At 36.4% G+C, this 18,065-nt stretch overlaps 1 protein-coding gene across 7 annotated transcripts in view; it reads right to left on the bottom strand.

Annotated features, from left to right (window-relative positions):
* Positions 1-18,065, bottom strand: part of VEPH1 (ventricular zone expressed PH domain containing 1) — a 211,450-nt gene that overhangs the window by 22,125 nt on the left and 171,260 nt on the right. The window lies entirely within an intron of this gene.

The following is an 18,065-nucleotide window of genomic DNA, read 5'->3' on the forward strand; positions in this document are numbered from 1 at the left end:
CCCTCCTGGGTCCTGTAGCTCCCCCAGACCTTGCCCAAGAATTGCTATATGGTGTCTCTTTCATTTTTCTTTTCTGTTTTTTTTTTTTTTTTAAGACAGGAGAACTAAGATTGACTCATTTAGAGAACTACAAATTTCCTTTAAGACAACTAGACTCCAGAAGAATAATAAAAACCATTTATATCTAAGTACTGTTCCATTTAGTTCAATGGGATTGGAGAGGACAGACTCTTGGGTGACCCCTCTCAATAATTCCCATCTCCTGGTGTTCATCCCTTTGCATAATGCCTTCCCCCTAAGGGTAGGAGGGATCTGGCAAATGTGATAGGATATCAAGCTCATGATTATGATATTACACTCACACAGAGGACTTGTCTTGCTAGATGTGTAGAGAGGTCCACCTGCTTGAAGAAGCAAGCTGCCATGTTGTGAACTCCCCGTGGAGAGGGTCACATGGTAGGGAACTGTGGGTGGTCTCTAGGACCTGAAGGCAACCTTCTGCCAACAACCAGTGAGAGATCCAGGCCTGAAGTCCTACTAAGTCAAATAAATGATTTTTGCAAACAACCTGAATGAGAAGCAGACCCTTCTCATTCGAGCCTCTAAATGAGAACACAGCCCAGCCAATATTTCCATTGCAGCTTTATGAGACCTTGAGCAGAGGACTCAGCTAAGTCACAAACAGATTCCTGACTCAAGGAAACAGATACAAAATATGTGTTGTTTTAAGCTGCTGGGTTTGCAGTGATTTGATATACAGCAATAAAAATAAATACTGAGATTGTGCCATGAAGAAGGGAATGTTATCCTGTTGGCTATTTCTCGATGAAAATAATGATTCTGCTTAGAGTGTCACATTTGTTCAAGTACGCTTCAGATTAGACCTCAATAAATCCTGAAGAGTACTGAAATCCAAATTATTTCTGTTGATTTAAAGAAAAAACATATAATCATAGTAAGCATACACTAAGAAGGATTTCTCTGATAAACACCATCTAATTCAAAAGGGATAAAGGCCCCTGAAGAAAAATCGATGTTTTTAAACAGCTGATGAAATGAGTGTTACTCCAGTTTTAGAAAATATCATTAATAGGAGCAGGAATTTGGAAAATCATATAAAAAGTCCCGTGCAAAGCCTCTTAGGGGAAAAATAAGCCAGGCAGCATGGAAAGATGAGAGGATATTTACAACATCATTTTGATGACAATGACAGCATGAGTCAACGCTATGGATTCCATAAAAGTGCAAAGTGGCCTCTGGATTTTATAATGTGGTCTATGTACTGTGAGAGGGCCCTGGGAAGCAATTTTCCAGAAATCAGTGAGAGCATACATCTGGAAGAACTTTGGGTTCTGGCACATTATAATTCTGTTCTAAAGATATTTTTGCACAGATACAAAACAGGATTGATTGCCTCATGTGCTGTGTGCCTATGGTTAATAGGATCAACTTTAGGCACATAGTTCAAGTATGTTTTTAGGAAACGTAAATGAGTGTTGTTTTTTAAATGATCCCCAATATTTTCACATAAGAGTAAAGCTTTATGTCCTTATAGCTATTTCTAGTGCATCTATTCTAACTCTATGAGGTCCCGGGTGTGAAATCAACTTATTAAGGAAAGAAAATTAATGATTCAGTTCTCTACTGTTTATCTTTATATTACTTATATTTTCCTACATTGTGCAGGTATAGTGCCTTAAAAGAGATACTGTATGTTGAATGAATAAACTAGCAAAAGACACTAAATAATATTATGCTATAATTTAATTTTTAAATTTATTTCAATTTCTGAAAAAGTTTGCTGTTGAATTCAATTCATAGAACTTAGTCTTTATAGCATCTGGTGTCAGGATAAATAGAGGAAGGAGACATAGTCTTGTATTCCAAGGAAGCAAGAAGGTAATTGATTGGGTCCACAGTTTCCCTTACAGAAGGCATCAGAAATACACCTTTATTTGTGTTTGGTTGTGATTCTTATTAAGATTCTTTTACTGTGACTCTTTTGGCCCCCAACTGGATTGAAGCTCCTTAGCAAGAAGAATGGCTATTATTCTGTAGCTTCTGACAATACTTAGTGTAGTACTTTACCATAGTAGATGTTCAATAATTTTTTATAAATTTCTACTAATTGAAATGCATAGATTTTATCTCTAATTTATGTCAACAGTAACATTTAATTTTTTCAATTTTCAGCTGTGACCATAACACCCTTTGGAACACATTTATTTTTAAAAATGTATATCTGCATCTTTGTGTGTATTATAGGAATTCGTTTTACTTAATTTGATAAAATAAGTTTTTAGAATAAAGTGTTAGTAACTGAAGAATGTTTGCCTGACTATATAGCATGTTGACTGCATGTCCTCAAGACTCTCAGCTTTTCCAGATCACCAGTTCTCAGGAGGTGTCAGCATCAGGAATCCTGGAGAAACTTGTTAAGTTTATATTAAGCTTACATCAGATATAGGTTCCACTCCTGAAAGCCTAACCCTATAAGTCTGTGTTCAGGCCTGGGAGTCTGAATTTTTAAACAAGCTTCCCAAGTTATTCCGATGTGCACTGACTGAGAAATTGATCCTACACCGTTAGGAACAGATGTGGGGATGGCTGATCTGTCTCTCTTAATTGGTATCTGAGGACTTCGTCAGTCCTTATGGGCATATATTCATGCCTTTCCACAATAGGTTTCATGTGACAAAATACATAATCTGGTTGCAAGAGCAAAAATTCCATTTTTGAAAATCAGAGACGTTACTCTTCCAAATTGTGCAATATAGAAGGGAGAGATGAAGTGTGAAAACTGAACTCGTTGGGCCTTCTCTGAAACTTGGCAGAAGGCAGGGATGAGTGAAAGCGAGGTGAGCAACAGGTGGGAGACAGACTCTAAGCAGAAAGAGCAAGGGTGTTTCATTATTCAGCATGGAACCGTCTCTCCTTTTTCCATCCCAAATCAGCAAGAGAAGTCTAGGTACATATGAATATATGAGGTCAATGTGGCAAGCTTCTCACTATCATTAGAGATCATGAAATAGACTCGACTGTCTTCCTATCCTTTGAGTCCCAGTGTGTTGGAAAGAAATGAATTGCTTCTTGGCATGTCACGGCAGTTTCTGACTGTGGGTCTGGCTCAGAGTGTCTGGAAGAAAGCATTCATTTTCGTTTGATTCATTTCAGAGAGAAGTTCTGAAGAACTCTTTTATTTAAGAACCAACCAATATGATAGGATATTTGCTTTGGTTCAAAAAGTCAAATCTTCACATTCATCTAAGGATCATGAAGAAATAATTCAATTACAGAATGTTGGCAATAAACATAAGAGTTTAAATAAAGCCAATATAAGCATATGGATTGAGTGGAAAATAAAACTGGCAAATTGGGCAAAGCTTCATAAATGTTTGATAAACTCATAGTTAATTTCTTTATGAATCCAGTTAAAAAATTTAGCCCATCAAAACCAACAAATTATTTTTTATCAGAGTGAAAGTAAGGACAAGAGACTACCGAGGTTCAAAACGTTAAGAAAACTGACGTTTTTACAGGGGTGACAGCAGTAAAATATAATCAGTGAAAGCCAGCATCCACATGCCCTCCTTTCATATTGGAAAGCAAAGAATTGCAGTGATTTTTTCCTTTCCTAATCGATGGTTGCCACCTGCATTGAACAACTATGTACCGAGCATCTAGTACAATTCTGTACTACTACGTGGTTCTAGACTGCAGAGTCTGGTATGCAAAGAGCTCATTGGAAGGCTTTCTTTTTCTTCCTTTGGAAATCATTTAGGGAGATAACCATGCTCCTTGGCTATGGGGGTTATTTGTCAGGGACAAAGTCTTATTTTTCCCTTTTATCCCTGATACCACTCTCATTCCTAGACTGTTCCTCCCACTTCCCCTTAAGTCAGTTCTCTTCTGAGTTTGATATGTGTCTTTCAACTGATACATCTCTTGAAATATGTGTAGCAACGTTTAGTGTATTTTTTCATTTTCACAAGTGATGTTTTGCCACAGACACTCTGTATTTCTTCTTCACATAAGATCTCTACATAGTGTCGTATTTAGTTTGTTGCCTCTGCTGTTGCCAAGTGACCTCCTAGCGTTCATGTACCCCACCACATTTTATCTAACCATTCTGCTAGGGACAGGCACCCGGTGTGCTTTCGCCTTTGCACTTACATGAACCATGCGACAGGAGTAGCCTCATGCCTGTCCCCTTGTGGACATGAGCAAGAATTTTGGGGGATGATCACGCAGAAGTGAAATTGCTGAATCATCGGCATGTGTAAGACTATAGATGAAATCTTTTTATGTTTCTGCACAGTTTGGATTTTCTGAGCAAATTTTACTGCAGCTTGAAACCTGGGTTAGAAGAACAAGCTTTAGAAGTTAGTTTATAGGGCTAATTAGAAAGTGAGAGAGCATCTAGAGAGATTTCTCTTCCTGGAAGTTATGTGTTTATTTTCCAAGGTAGGGATGAGACACAAGATTTGGAATTATCCCTGGGTTGTCAGCTGGAGACACAGTCCCATCTGCCTCTTGGAGAGATTTATTTACATACCAAAGGGTCAGAGTAGGAAACAGGGTCCTTCCTAAGGAGCAAAGATTTGTCTTTCCTTCTTTCAAATGAGAAGGAACAGCTGTCCCTCCCCTATATAAATATCTAGATTCATATTTTCAGGGTTCCTTAACTACAGAACAGACCCTTGCATGTGTAGAATGATGTCTGCTTCTCATTGTGTTGCCTTAGGCAACTGAGGCAAAGGGAAACTGGTGAGGTTATTTACTGTCAATAGTAATAACCTGCTCTGCTCCAGAAATCTTGCTTTCATGAGACATTAAAAATTTAACATTATGAATATCCTTAACTTCACTGGGTTCTGATAAATTGCTTTCCAAAATGGCCGTCTAATTTATATTCCCACAAGCACAGTCTGAAGAATTCCTTTTCCACATCACAACGGAAGGCCTATCTAGACTCTGAAACTTCTGGAAGAACTTCCATCCAACCACCCTTTCCCATGTCTGAAACAGGCCATTCTTTGGGTGACTACAGACATATTGGCCTGATTGCATCAGGGGCTTGCAACAGTCTCCAGAGACTTTTTAAACTGTTGCTTCTTAAGCCATGGGAAAAATCAACCACACTTCTGTAGAAACCATTGTCGTTTTCTCCATCTTTATCGCTGTCATGAGAAGCATTCCAGGTTTTGGGACTCAGACCACTCTTTTTAGGTACAATGATTTTAATACATTAGTGCATAGCAACGTTTGGCCAGGGTCTAGTTTTACTTTAAGAACCGTTATTTCGTTGACATTTTAACTACTTGGAGCAGTTACAAAGGTGATCAAACCGACTCTACCATAGACTTATGGAGAAGGTGTGGCGCCCCATGACATGGGAATTTTAAATGTCTCCATTTAGTCATTCAACAGATAGAGCACAGCAGTAAGCACTGGTGCAGTAATAGTGATCAAGGCAGAAGTAGTAAGTTGAACTTAGAGAAATAGATAAAGTGAGCTACGGTCTATTTATGCAATGGAAAAATTTCCAGACGCTAAAACGAATGCACTAACTCTGCGTGTATGAACAGCTATTTTTTAAAAAAGATAATGTTAACCATAGAAAGCATATTGCAAAAGATATATCAAATATGATAACACATACGTAAAATTTTAAAACAATAGTACAAAAACATTCATGGAAATAATACACACCAACTTCGTGGAAGTATTACCAACAGTTTCTTTTTGTAAAGGGAGATATTTGAAGTAAATACGGAAGAAATACAAGCATCTCTTCTATCTAGTGGTGGGAACAAAATCATGTTTCTGTGCTTTTCTGAATTTATGGGCTATTTCATAATTTAATAAAAAAAATAAGAGTGAGGCAGAGAACACAGTTCTGTGAAGCAAAGGGACACGCAGGGGTTAGTCTCTTTGGGGGCTTCCTTGTAGGGGAGTCCCATTATTTTGCCTGTGTGAGGCTGGCTTTGGGGTGAAAGTCAGTAAAGGACCATGTCTTTCTCTGATTTTTGTACATATTCCTGTTTGGGGCAAGGGGAGCTCCGTGTTAAGGCTTCTTTTAATCTAGGTCTTCAAACTGGGAGACAAAGAAAGAGATAAGCATGCAATGCAAAGTGTTTAAAATATATTCTATTATTTTGTTTTGGAAAACAAAACAAGCCAAAATAAAGCATGCTGATACCAAGTTTTATTTTAGGGAAGTGTTATAGAAATAAGTGACACTTAGGAATAAGACTTTTTCTCTGCAGAGTAGTATGGCATAAAGAAGTTAGGTTTTGGAGCCAGAGGATCTGAGTTTGTGCCCTGCTACTGTCGTTCACTAGCAGTTCTTGGGGAATACCTTAATTTCTCAGTGCTTTCAACGCATTCCTCAGTCTGTAAAATGACAGCAATCCCTAAGCTGTCTCCTTCAGAGAGTTTTTGCTGCAAATCTATTCATGGATAATTATACTAACTGTAGAGAAATAATACAAAGTAGTGATAATGGTGATGATTTGAACAAAACAAAATAAGAAGCTCCTTTTTATGAATATAAAATATAGTGCTTCTTCTTCTTTTTTTTTTTTGTCTCAGCTAGATGAATATGTAAGACTTTCTGAAATGAATGACTTGTTTAAGAAACACTGATGTTAGGTGCCTAAGAAACATATTTCATTTCTAAAAGAAAGTAACATATTATCTGTCTGTTTTTGTTAGTTTGTTGTCAAACCCAGGAATATTGGATGTAATGAGATGCAAACATAGCAGGATGTAATGTAACGTGAACATTCGAAAGGGGAATAATGACATGTGCATGGTTGATGGGGCCGTAATGAGATGTACAAATAGAAATGCACATAGAAATGTGCATGGGTAATGGTGGAATGAGATGCACAAATGGATGGGCGTAAGGATAAAAGCATTTAGGGGGGATGTAATGCGATTTACAAATGGAGGCATAAAATAAGGAGGGTAGGAAGGGCAGGTTGTGATAAGAGCTGAGAGAGAGAATGCAGCGCTACGCATGAATGGTGGAGCTAATAATAAGTACATGATGAGGATGTAATGAGATAAAAATGGAATGGCATAATGAGGTTCACAGATGGAAGGACGTAATGAGCTGTGCAGAAAGGAGGGAATAATGGCAAGCATGAAAGGAAGGATTTAATACTGTGAATAAAGAAATGGGCATAAGAAGATGTGAGGAGCGAAAGGAGGAGCAGGAAGAAAGGGACGTTGGTGAAGGAATGGGAAATAACAAGGTGGGCAAATGGATCACCCTAATGAGAAGCTGAAATTAAAGGGTGCAATGAGGTGTGCCCATTTAGGGACTAATTAGACACATACATGAGATTATAATAAGGCACCTGGGTCCTGATAAGATACAGACCATTGTATTCGTTTCTTACTAAGGAGGTGAAAACGGAAAAAATTTAGAGCAGAGCCACAGAGATACCTAGATTGTTACAAATCTGGAAAAGAGAAAACTAAACAGGTACTTTAACTACAGTTTTGAAATTTACGAATAGTTTTATTGGTGCTGTTTGGGACACTTACTCCATGCCAGGTGCTCTGCTGGGTATTTAAATGTATCATCTCATTTAGCCTTCCTAGCAACAATATGAGGAAGGTGGATTAGTTCCTAGTTTATAGATGAAGAAATTGAGCTACAGTGAGGTCAACCGGCTTTTGCTCAGATTCCCAGAACACACTGGTGATGGAAATGTAACTCAGGCCAAGTCGACTGGATCCAGCTGCCTTTGCCTCAATTCTGATGTTTCTGTGAGTACTCCGTGACACCCTCTGCCACAGAATCACACGATCACTTGTCAAAGATGCAGAGTCCCAGGCCCACCCCAGCAAGTACTATTTGCAAAATTCATGGAAGCCCCGGAAACTTGTATTTAAATAAGCTCTCCAGTACCTGCTGCATGTGCTAAGGTCTGGGAACTACTCAGCCAGACCAGAGTTGGGGACTGTTATAAGGCTTCTCGTTAGTTTTAGTGAATAATCATGAAGAAATGAACAGTTTGGGTTGGCTGCAAGAGGAACTGGACAAGGAATTTGAGACCCTGGAATGAGGAATCAGATGATTTGTGCATTTAACAGAGGATTTTTCAAAAAGGCCCCTTTCCCTCAGATTGGTCTTCAATAGGAACCCAGAATTATGTTAAAAATGTTATAAAATGCAAAAATGTATAGAAAATAATTAGACTCTAGGAAATGTGTATTTACCGATTTCAAAAAAGTAAAGATCACTCTATAGTCTATAACCCCTAAGGGAAAGAAGATAATGTGTCCTTAGAATTCAAAGTTGGCTGACCTACATGCAACTTTCAGGGTTCTAAAAATAAAAGCAAATAGTGCCACTGTTCTCTTTCTTGATAAGTTTAGTATTAAGATATTTAAATTGCTAAAATGTTTTAGATGAAAAACCCAGAACTTATATTTTGAAATGAATGTTAAACTTGAATGACTACTCCATTTTAGTGATACAGCCTCTGCTCAAAACATTTTTAGAAGTTTCTTTTGAAATTGTTTTTAAAATATATCCATGAGCCACACAGGAAAAAGTTTCATTACTTTAGTGAAACCCAGCTTTTAACTAGGAAAACTATTATTCAGTTGAAGACATGTATTATATGTATTATATATATATTTTTAAGTTTATTGGGGTAACATTGGTTAATACAATTATATAATTTTCAAGTGTACATTATAATTTGAAATCTATATATTCTACTGTGTGAGTACCACCAGAGTCCAGTTTCCTTCAGCTACCATATACTTGATCCCATTGACCCACTTCAACCGCCCCCAACCCCCTATATTTGACTGCCTTTACCCTGTCTACCACTTCCCCCCTCCCCCACCCTCTGGTAACCACTAGTCCATTGTCCATGTCCCTGAGTCCCTGTTTGTCCTGTTCATTTGTTGCTTTTAGGTTTATATCCCACATATAAGTGATATGTGATTTTCAACTTTTTCAGTCTGGCTTATTTTGCTCAGCATGATTATCTCAAGGTCCATCTAAGTTGTTGCAAATGGCAGTATTTCATCTCTTCTTATGGCTGAGTAATATTCCATTGTATATATATACCACACCTTCTTTATCCAATCATCTATCGTAGGACACTTCAGTTGCTTACATGTTCCAGCCACTATGAATAATGCTGCTATGAACATCGGTGTGCAAATATCTTTTCTGATATAGGTTTTCACGTCTTTGGGGTAAATACTCAGTAGAAAGATTGCTGGATCATATGGTAGATCAATTCTCAGTTTTTTGAGGAACCTCCATACTGTTTTCCATAGTGGCTATACCAGTATTATGTCTCATAACATCCCTGCACAATGGGTACTAGTATTTTCTGCACTTTGCAGGTAAAGAAGATGAGGCTGAGAGAATTAAATAAAAGAATTGGTAAGTGGAAGAGCTAGGATTCAGACCCAGATTGTGAATTTCTAAGGACCACACTTTAACTTTTCTTGAAAAGAGGTGCCGTTTATGCTAATAGTTTAGCAGCCAGCGTTTTTAAGTATTCACACAATATCCATCATTGCACCAAGGGAAAAAGAAAAAGATTTTACTCATGCACTGATTATTTAAGAAAAGAACCTAAACCACTATTGGGTTAGAATAGACATTTCAGAGGTACTGCATACCTCTGTCCCCCCAGGAATAGAGTTATTTCGTTAACTATTTTCAAAAGTTTTTTTTTTTTAATTTCCTTGACTGATGCAGAACATCTGGTTGACTGTGAAGGAATGTTCACTACAGTAGTAAAATTGACATGCTTCATTATAGGACAGTTTGGTTTGTGTAACATAAAGGAAATACAATACATATGATAAACCAAGATTTAAACAAACCAAGAAAATATTTCTTATTCCAATGTTAATTTCTTTATAAAAGCTATGTACAACATAAACACAGTATATGTGAATGGTGGTTAGGGAGATATTAACAGTATGTATCAATTAGACAAGTATAAGGGCAATACTTTCTAGTTTTTTAATAGTAAGCGTAACTGTCATTTAGATTGAATGTGTTTAACAAAATCATGTGTAATTGTTCGATATAATGAGTTGTGTGGATGGAATCAAATGTAGGGCCCTATAGATTTTTATAATGTAGAGTTCTTAAGGGAAAAAATGAATCCAAATGAATGTAGAAACATTATTTAGGGAGGCAACATTTAGAATTTGGCTAGACTTTCAAACTCAGTGGTCCCAAGGCATTAATAAAAGTCATGCTTGTAAAAGTCTCCAGAAGACATGTCAGTTTTCAAGGACTCTTCACCTTTGAGCCTTTCCTCTTACCTTAATTATGTTAATCCCAGAAGAACTATTACATGGTTATGGTGGAGGAGTGCAAATCCACTGATAATACATAAACAGAGATAAAAATTCATCTCGTGCAAAAGTTAATACTCTCCCAGTGCTACCCAGCATTGCGAGCCTCACGCACAGAGCCTGATGTAAGCACGGCGGTCACAGTCAGCCTCACTCTCCTTGCTCCATTGTCTGTCTGCCTTAGCCTTGGCCAGCAGTGTGACGAATGAGCCTGTGTCCTTGTTTCCAAGGGGAGTAGCAGAGCATGTGCTGGGGCCAGGAGGAGAAGCAGAGGGCTCTTGTGAAGAGAGGCTCAGCACAAATCCATCATCTTCTTTCAGAAAACAACTTTTTTTTTTTTTTTTCCTGGGCTCTAAAGACCACATTTCTGTTTCTCGAATCAGGTTTCCTGAGTGCGGACTCTTCTCCTTCAGCATTTTAAATCTTTTCTTTGGGTCTGCATCTTTACTCTCTATCTTTTCAAACACATATCTCCCCTACCTTGAAAACTCACTATTTCATTACCACACAACAACAACAACAACAACAACAACAACAACAACAACAACAAAAGCCCATTTTAGCATTTGAACAGCTGATCACTGCTGGATAAAATCATATTTCCATTTTACTTGGAACCTGTCATCTCAGATCCCAATATTCCTTATTGCCTGACGGCCCTACTATATTTCTCCAGTAAGTTCCTTTTGCTGAGGATTTAATTTCAGACTTTCTCTTTCCTCAAACCTCGCACATTCTATTCCTTCTTTCCCCAGCCTATTTTCACCTGATGGCCTCACCTCTTATTTCACTGAAAAAGATAAAATACTATCAAAAAGAACTTACTCATCCTTCCACCGTCAGATCTACTGCTTGATTTGAGCCTGCATGCAATGACTTTTCCTCTTATCTGCTTGTCATTCTCACTCTCTCTATTGCCATCTATTGTTCTGGGGGCTTCGGTGTTAAACCATCTCCATACTCCCTCCATTACCAACCCATTCAGCACCAAATGTTTACAAGAGCTGTCTGCATATGTCACATCTCCTTCCTCATTCTTTCTTTCACAATTCCCCACCTACCCTTGGTTGAACCTTGCCCTTAAAACTGCTCTTTCCACGTTGCCCAAACGATGGACTCCTTTCTGTACTACCTTCCTTGATCTGGCTGCCCATCCACTTCTCTCTTTTTCTTGGACATTATCTTAAGATCTGTAGCCTCTACATTTTCTGGGTTTCTTTTGTCTCTTGGCTGCTCTCTGGATTCAATCCTGACCTGAGTCCTTTTCCTCTCTGTAATCTTCCCAAGGCGTTCATCATCTCTGTGCTAATGATGCCCTCGTTTATATTTCTAACCTAAACCGCTTCACATTTGCCTGCTAGAACATCTCACAGGCATTTTACACTTAAGAGGTTCAAAAGCCTCCCTCATTCACCTTTACACCCCACCCATTCGCTTGCTATGTCCCTCTTACCTCCAAAATTTATATTGAACGTGTTGTCCCTACCAGGGCCATCCCAGCTTAAACTACTCTCTTCTCTCATCTGGGTTAGCAGTCGTCTCCTTTGGCATCTCCCTGATTCCGCTCTGGCCCCATCTGATGTAGGCTCCACACAGCAGACTAAGTGATCTTTTGAAGATAAACTGGGTCACGTCTGCTGCTCAAAACTCTTCGGTGACTTCCTATGGACTGCAATAAAATCTAATGAAATCGGTCCTGGCTCACAAGGCCAGAGGTGAATTCCTCCAGACGAAGGCTCAACTTGCCTTTCTGTTCACTGCGCTTTCCACTTATCCTTCCACTTCTTCCAGCACTGCAAGTTCACTCCTGGGGGGCCATGACCATCCGCAGGGATACAGGAAGAAGGCGATATTAGGAGTTTCACTTTATTTTTCATCTCATCTTTTAACATTTCTATTTTTGAAGGTTTTATAATGGAAATAGTAAGTTTAACAACACGCACATATTTAATTTATAAGTAAATAAATATAAACATTGAGGATGCTTGCTCAGAATTGTTTTTCTGATGGGATGTGTGATTTAAATTCGGAGGAGAACGCTCTAACATGCCAAGGCGTTGCCTTGCTTTTCTTATTCTTTCTCTCTTTTTGTTTTTTGCTGTCAAGGCCTTTGTACAAAACATTCTCTTTGCCAGGAAAGCTCAGCAGACATCACCTCAGTGAAGCCTTCCTTGACCATCCAACAAATGCTTCTATCCTTCATCACTTCCTTCGGCATTTTATATTTTTACAGTCTCTATCATGGTGGAATTGTGCATTTGTTTACTTGTATATTGCTGTCTCCATCTGGGCAGGGCATGATTGCTTATGTCTGGTCCCTGCACCTTGCTTGGCCTGCTGCAGGCATTCCCCCAAATATTTTTAACTGAATGAATGAACTTAGAGTCAGATGTACCATGACTTCACTGTGATCTTTTGTCTCTTCCATGTTATTGCTGATGTCATTCTCTTTACATGGAACCATTTTCCTCCTTCTTTAAAAAACCCAGACTCTGTATTTTAATGCCTATTATTCTCCCAACGAGCTAGCTCCCTCTGCACAAGGAGTATCTCAGACCTTTTCATCTGCACCCAAATCCCACCTTCAATCTGCCCTCTGAACCCCCTTGCCTCCAGTTTCCTATAATGATTTGCATTTTCGTGGAGTTTTCCCCTTAATCACTGGATTTACCCCTTGGCCTGGCTTCTTTGCATAGACTCTTATTCACATCTACTTTTTTTCTCTTTTCCTCACCTTTGCTTCTTAGATACTGCCTATCAGATGTTCCAAGCTCATAGCCCAGGAGCCCTTACCCCAATCCAGGTTTCTAAATTCCAAACCTAATTCCCATCTACTCCATTCCCATCTAGCTGCTCTGAAAAGGAGGTTCAACATAGCTAACCTCTCTCAAACACCACGATTCATACCGTTCTCCCATGAGGCTGGCCGACAACACTTGTCACTCACATCACGTGTGTAGACTTAAATTTCTCATAAGAATTTGAATAGTTAACAGCTTATATATAATAAGCCCACTCCTTATTTCCTTTCTTATACATTTATTTATTCAAGCACTGTATTAACAGTGTAACTCAAACACTAGATCTAAGCCTTGGGAGCATCAGGAGGTTTCTTTTTGTTCTACTCAGAATTGGTGCTTTAGTTTTATTTATGCTTTGACACTCCTGCCAGTTACCCTGGGAACTGTCAAGTGTGTTTGTAGCAATGTGGACCGAAAACAAATCTCCAAATGTTAGCCAGATGGGGCACATTTTATTTCAGCAGCAAATTTCATTTTTTTTGTTTTGTTTTGTTTCCATAATTGGCATAGTTTTGAGACCTCATTTCTATGGCATATGGAATTTCTCCATGCTTTGGGAACTAGAACATGTGTGTCGATGAAGGAGATTTCTCTCTTAAATTCTAGTCTTTATGAATCCCCCAGGCAACTCTGTCAAGTGTCTGGTCTTCCCCTGGTCAGAGCGCCTCACTTTCCACGGGCTGGGCGCACATGCACTGGAATGGAATTATCGATTGTATCTCTAGTTACTCCACGGATGCCATTCTCCTCATTTATGAAATAAATCAGTGGATTTTCTACCTTCTTTCTAACATTCTTATTTTATAATGAAAATTGATTATCTTAAAATGGAATATTCTTTAAGTAAGCTGCTCATTTACATTTACTTACATAAAGCAAAATAACTAAAAGTTGTACTTATGTAATATTTTTTCTTTCATTATAAAAGAAATACATACATAGAGAAAATTTAGAAAATGCTGGTTCCGTCAACTAGAGCTTACCATTGCTAACATTTTTGTATATTTCTTTTCTGTCATTTTAACGGGCGATCCTCCAAATAATCTTTATATAAATAATTTTCTATTCTGCAATGTGGTATTTAACTTAAGTATTGTTTCATGTCATTAAACATTTCTCATAAACATTATTAGGTTTAATACTCTTCCATATGAATAAATATATACATTATTTTAATTCTCCCATCTCTGGATATATCTCTATCTCTATATTTATATCTATACATCTATATGTAATACTCTCATTCTCCCATCTTTAGACATTGAGGCTATTTACAAATCACTCCACAATACTTTTTTGTTATGTATATCTTAAGTTTTGTACATATTTCAGATTATTTCTTTAGAACAGATTCCTAGAAGTGTAATCATTGTGTTAAAGGATAGGAATATTTTTAAGACTCTTGACTGGATCGCTAAATTGTTTTTTAGAAATGCTGAAATAATTTACAACAAGTGGAAATGGGTAAGAGTGTCTAAATGCTCTTACTCTAGCCAGCACCGATTACTGTCTTTAAAAAAAAAATTAATTAAAAAGGGTTATATTATTTTAATTTCAACTTTTATATCTTGACTATTAATAAGGCTGAATACTTTTTCTGAACTTAAAGTCTCATTTGCTCATGTCCTTGGCCCATTGATTATTGATTTCCATGAACTTATAGTACCACAGATATTAAACTTTGTCTTTTATGCTTGTTCCACATATTTTTATTTTAAGTTATTATGTGGACAGTTTTTGCTTTTTTATAAACTTTTTTTATGTAGTCAAAACTCTCAATCCTCTACTCTTAGACATTACTTATAAGTTTAATTAAATTAAAAAAAAAAAAAGAAAGAAAATCACGTACAAAGTATAATATAATAAATACCCATGTACTTGCTGGTTAAACTTATCAAATACTCCTGTTTTGCTTCTGATTTTAAAAAAGAAATGAAGTTACAGATGCAATTAAGATCTTAATCTCCTTCCCAGGAATGCTTCCCTCCCTCCTTCCCCATTTCCTCATTGTCCAGAGGTGATGCCATCATGAATTTGGTGTGCTTCTAAACGTGGTTTTATATTTTTATCACAAGTATATGTACTCATAAATAATGCATAGTATTGCCTAGTGTGTTTTAAAAATTTATGCAAGCTATCATACTATTCATGTCATACTCTTGCAACTTGCTTATTAAAACTCAATATTATGTTTTTCAAGATTTATCCCATTTTACTACATATAGGCCTAATTAATTCCCTTTCACCGACTGTACAGAATGACTGTACCACACATTTCTCTTCATTCTTCTACTACTGATGCCCTTTGCATTGATCCTGATTTTTTGATGCAAACAATGCTCAGTTAACACCTGTACATGTCTCCTGTTAGAGGTATGTGAGCATTTTACCTACAAAAGGAATTGCAAGGTAATAAGGTATGATGAATTTATAATATAATCAGCTATTACCAGACTGCTCTTTTAAAAAGGTTGTAAAGGAAAATTTGTCTTAAACCTTGTCTAGGACAGAACATTTTTGTATGTTATAATACAAAACCTCCTCATGAAAAGAAATGAGCTTTTCTGATAAAATACTTAAGCTCTACTAAGAGAGAACGTAAATGTTCTCACAGTGGAGAGATAAATATGTGTGGTAGTGAATCTGTTAACTAACTAGATAGGGGAATTCTCATCTAGGGATGCTTAGGCATTTTTTAAAAATTTGTTTTATTTATTTTTATTATTAGTTTCAAGTATACAATACATTGGTTAGACATTTATATAGTTAATAAAGTGATCCCCCTAATTGCTCTTTCTCTCCTCTGGCTCTCCACCTAGCCATTCCATTGCTGCTGACTGCATTCCCTATGCCGTGCTCCCCATCCCTGGGACCATCTATCAACTACTAATTTGAATTTCTTTAACCCTTTACTCCTTTCTTCCAGCCCCCAAAGTCTCCTCCCCTCTTTAAGCATTTTTTAAATAACCTTTAAATGAAATTAAGACTTCTGGAAAGCTAGTTACTCACCCATATTGACTGTCAGCTAGCTGTCTAATTTAATATATTAAATACATGTATTTATATATTTTTTATATTTGAATCTAATTTAATTATTATATATTTTTTTCTCAAATGCTTTTTCCTAAGCAGGTAAACCTGTTTTATTCTCATCTGTTGTGTATAAACATTCTCATTTTTTCATGGTTTTGCCAAAACTTGTATTGTTATAATTCTTTATTCTTGCTAGTCTGATCCTTGTAAAATGGTGCATTATTTTAAAAAATTCGAATCAGTTATTTCAATGATTTTTAGTGAGTCTAAATATCTTACATTTTTTAGTCATTTGAATTTCCTGTTTATTGACTTTTCTGTTCATGTTCTTTGCTGAGTTTTCTCATAGGTCGTTTGTCTCTTCCTTGCTGATTTGTAGGAGATTTTTGCATGGGTTATATATATTTCAAATACCTTTTCATAGTTTGTACTTGATTTTAACTTTGTTACAGTGTGTTTTGTTATACAAAAATTTGAAGTTTTCATGCAGTCAAATCTATTCATTTTTTTTTCATGATTTCTACTCACTTATATCTTAAGAAGTTCTTAGCCTGAAGTTGGTTATAAAGACAACCTTTGATATTTTCCTCTCGTTGTAAAGTTTCATTGATTACATTTAGACCTCTAATCTATCTGGACTTAATTTAGCTATATAGCGTCTGGGAGGTATCTAATTTTATCTTTAAAAGTATGGGGAAAGTCGCATGTCCTCATACTATTTAAAAATATTTTATTTTCTCCTCACTGATTTGAAATCCTCCCTTTTCGTCAACCAAGCATCTATATTTGCTTGAGGCTACCTTTGGACTCTTTATTCTTTACCATTAATTTATCCCTGTAGCAATAATTATGCTTTCATCTTATCATAGTTTTAGAATAGGCTTTCTTTTCATAGTAGAAAACTTTTCTCTTCTATGCTCTTTTTCAGAATCATTTTGGTTATTCTACAATTAGTTGTTAAACTCCATGAAGAAATTCTGTTGATATTATGATTAAAAGTGAAATTGTATTTATATTTTAATTTGGAAGAAATTTTCAGTTGTGTGATAATGAGTACTCCTAGCTATGAGAAGGGTATATCTTTCCATTAATTCAGGTTTAAAAAATGTTTTAATTAATATTTAGAAATTTTTCTTCACTAAAGAGTTTTTCATCTTTTCTTGTATTTATTCCTAGATCTCTTACATTTTTGTTGCTATTATAAGTGGTATATTTTTGTTGCATTTTCTAATAGTTAATACGCATATTTGTGTTTACTATTGATTTTATATGTTGATCTTCTATCAAAGTTATGATTAACTTCATCAATCCCCCTTATAAGTTCTAAAGGTTAGATTCTCTCAAATATTTATACAAATAATTTTATTGCCGGTAAGTAATTTCTCTCTCCCCCTGTCTCTCCTGTTTCTTTCAATCTTCATATCTTTTCTTTGTTTTTCTTGACTTTCTGCATTGGGTACTGCAATAAAATGTTAAATACTGAAGGTGACAGCAGGCATTCTTGTCTAATTTCTAACTATAGAAAATGCTTGTACCTTTTTTATACATATAAAGTTAACTCTAGGATTTTCGTGACTAGTTTATTTTTGCTAGTTTAAAAACATTTACTTCTTTGAAATTTTATTTTATTCTGGGAAGAACACTTAAAATAAGATCTACCTTAACAAATTTCCATGTGTACAATACATTATCGTTGAGTATAGGTAGGAGGTTTCACAGCAGGGCTCTAGAGCTAGTTCATCTTGTTTGACTAGTCTAGTTTGTTTTTTTTTTAAGGTTTTAACTTGTTTTATAGTAGTTTAACAATTATATATATATGTATAAATACATATATATATATAGAGAGAGATTATATGTACATAATTGAGTCAGTTT

Source organism: Rousettus aegyptiacus, unplaced genomic scaffold, assembly GCF_014176215.1.
Source record: "Rousettus aegyptiacus isolate mRouAeg1 unplaced genomic scaffold, mRouAeg1.p scaffold_m13_p_4, whole genome shotgun sequence".
In the NCBI taxonomy this organism is placed as follows: Eukaryota; Metazoa; Chordata; class Mammalia; order Chiroptera; family Pteropodidae; genus Rousettus; species Rousettus aegyptiacus.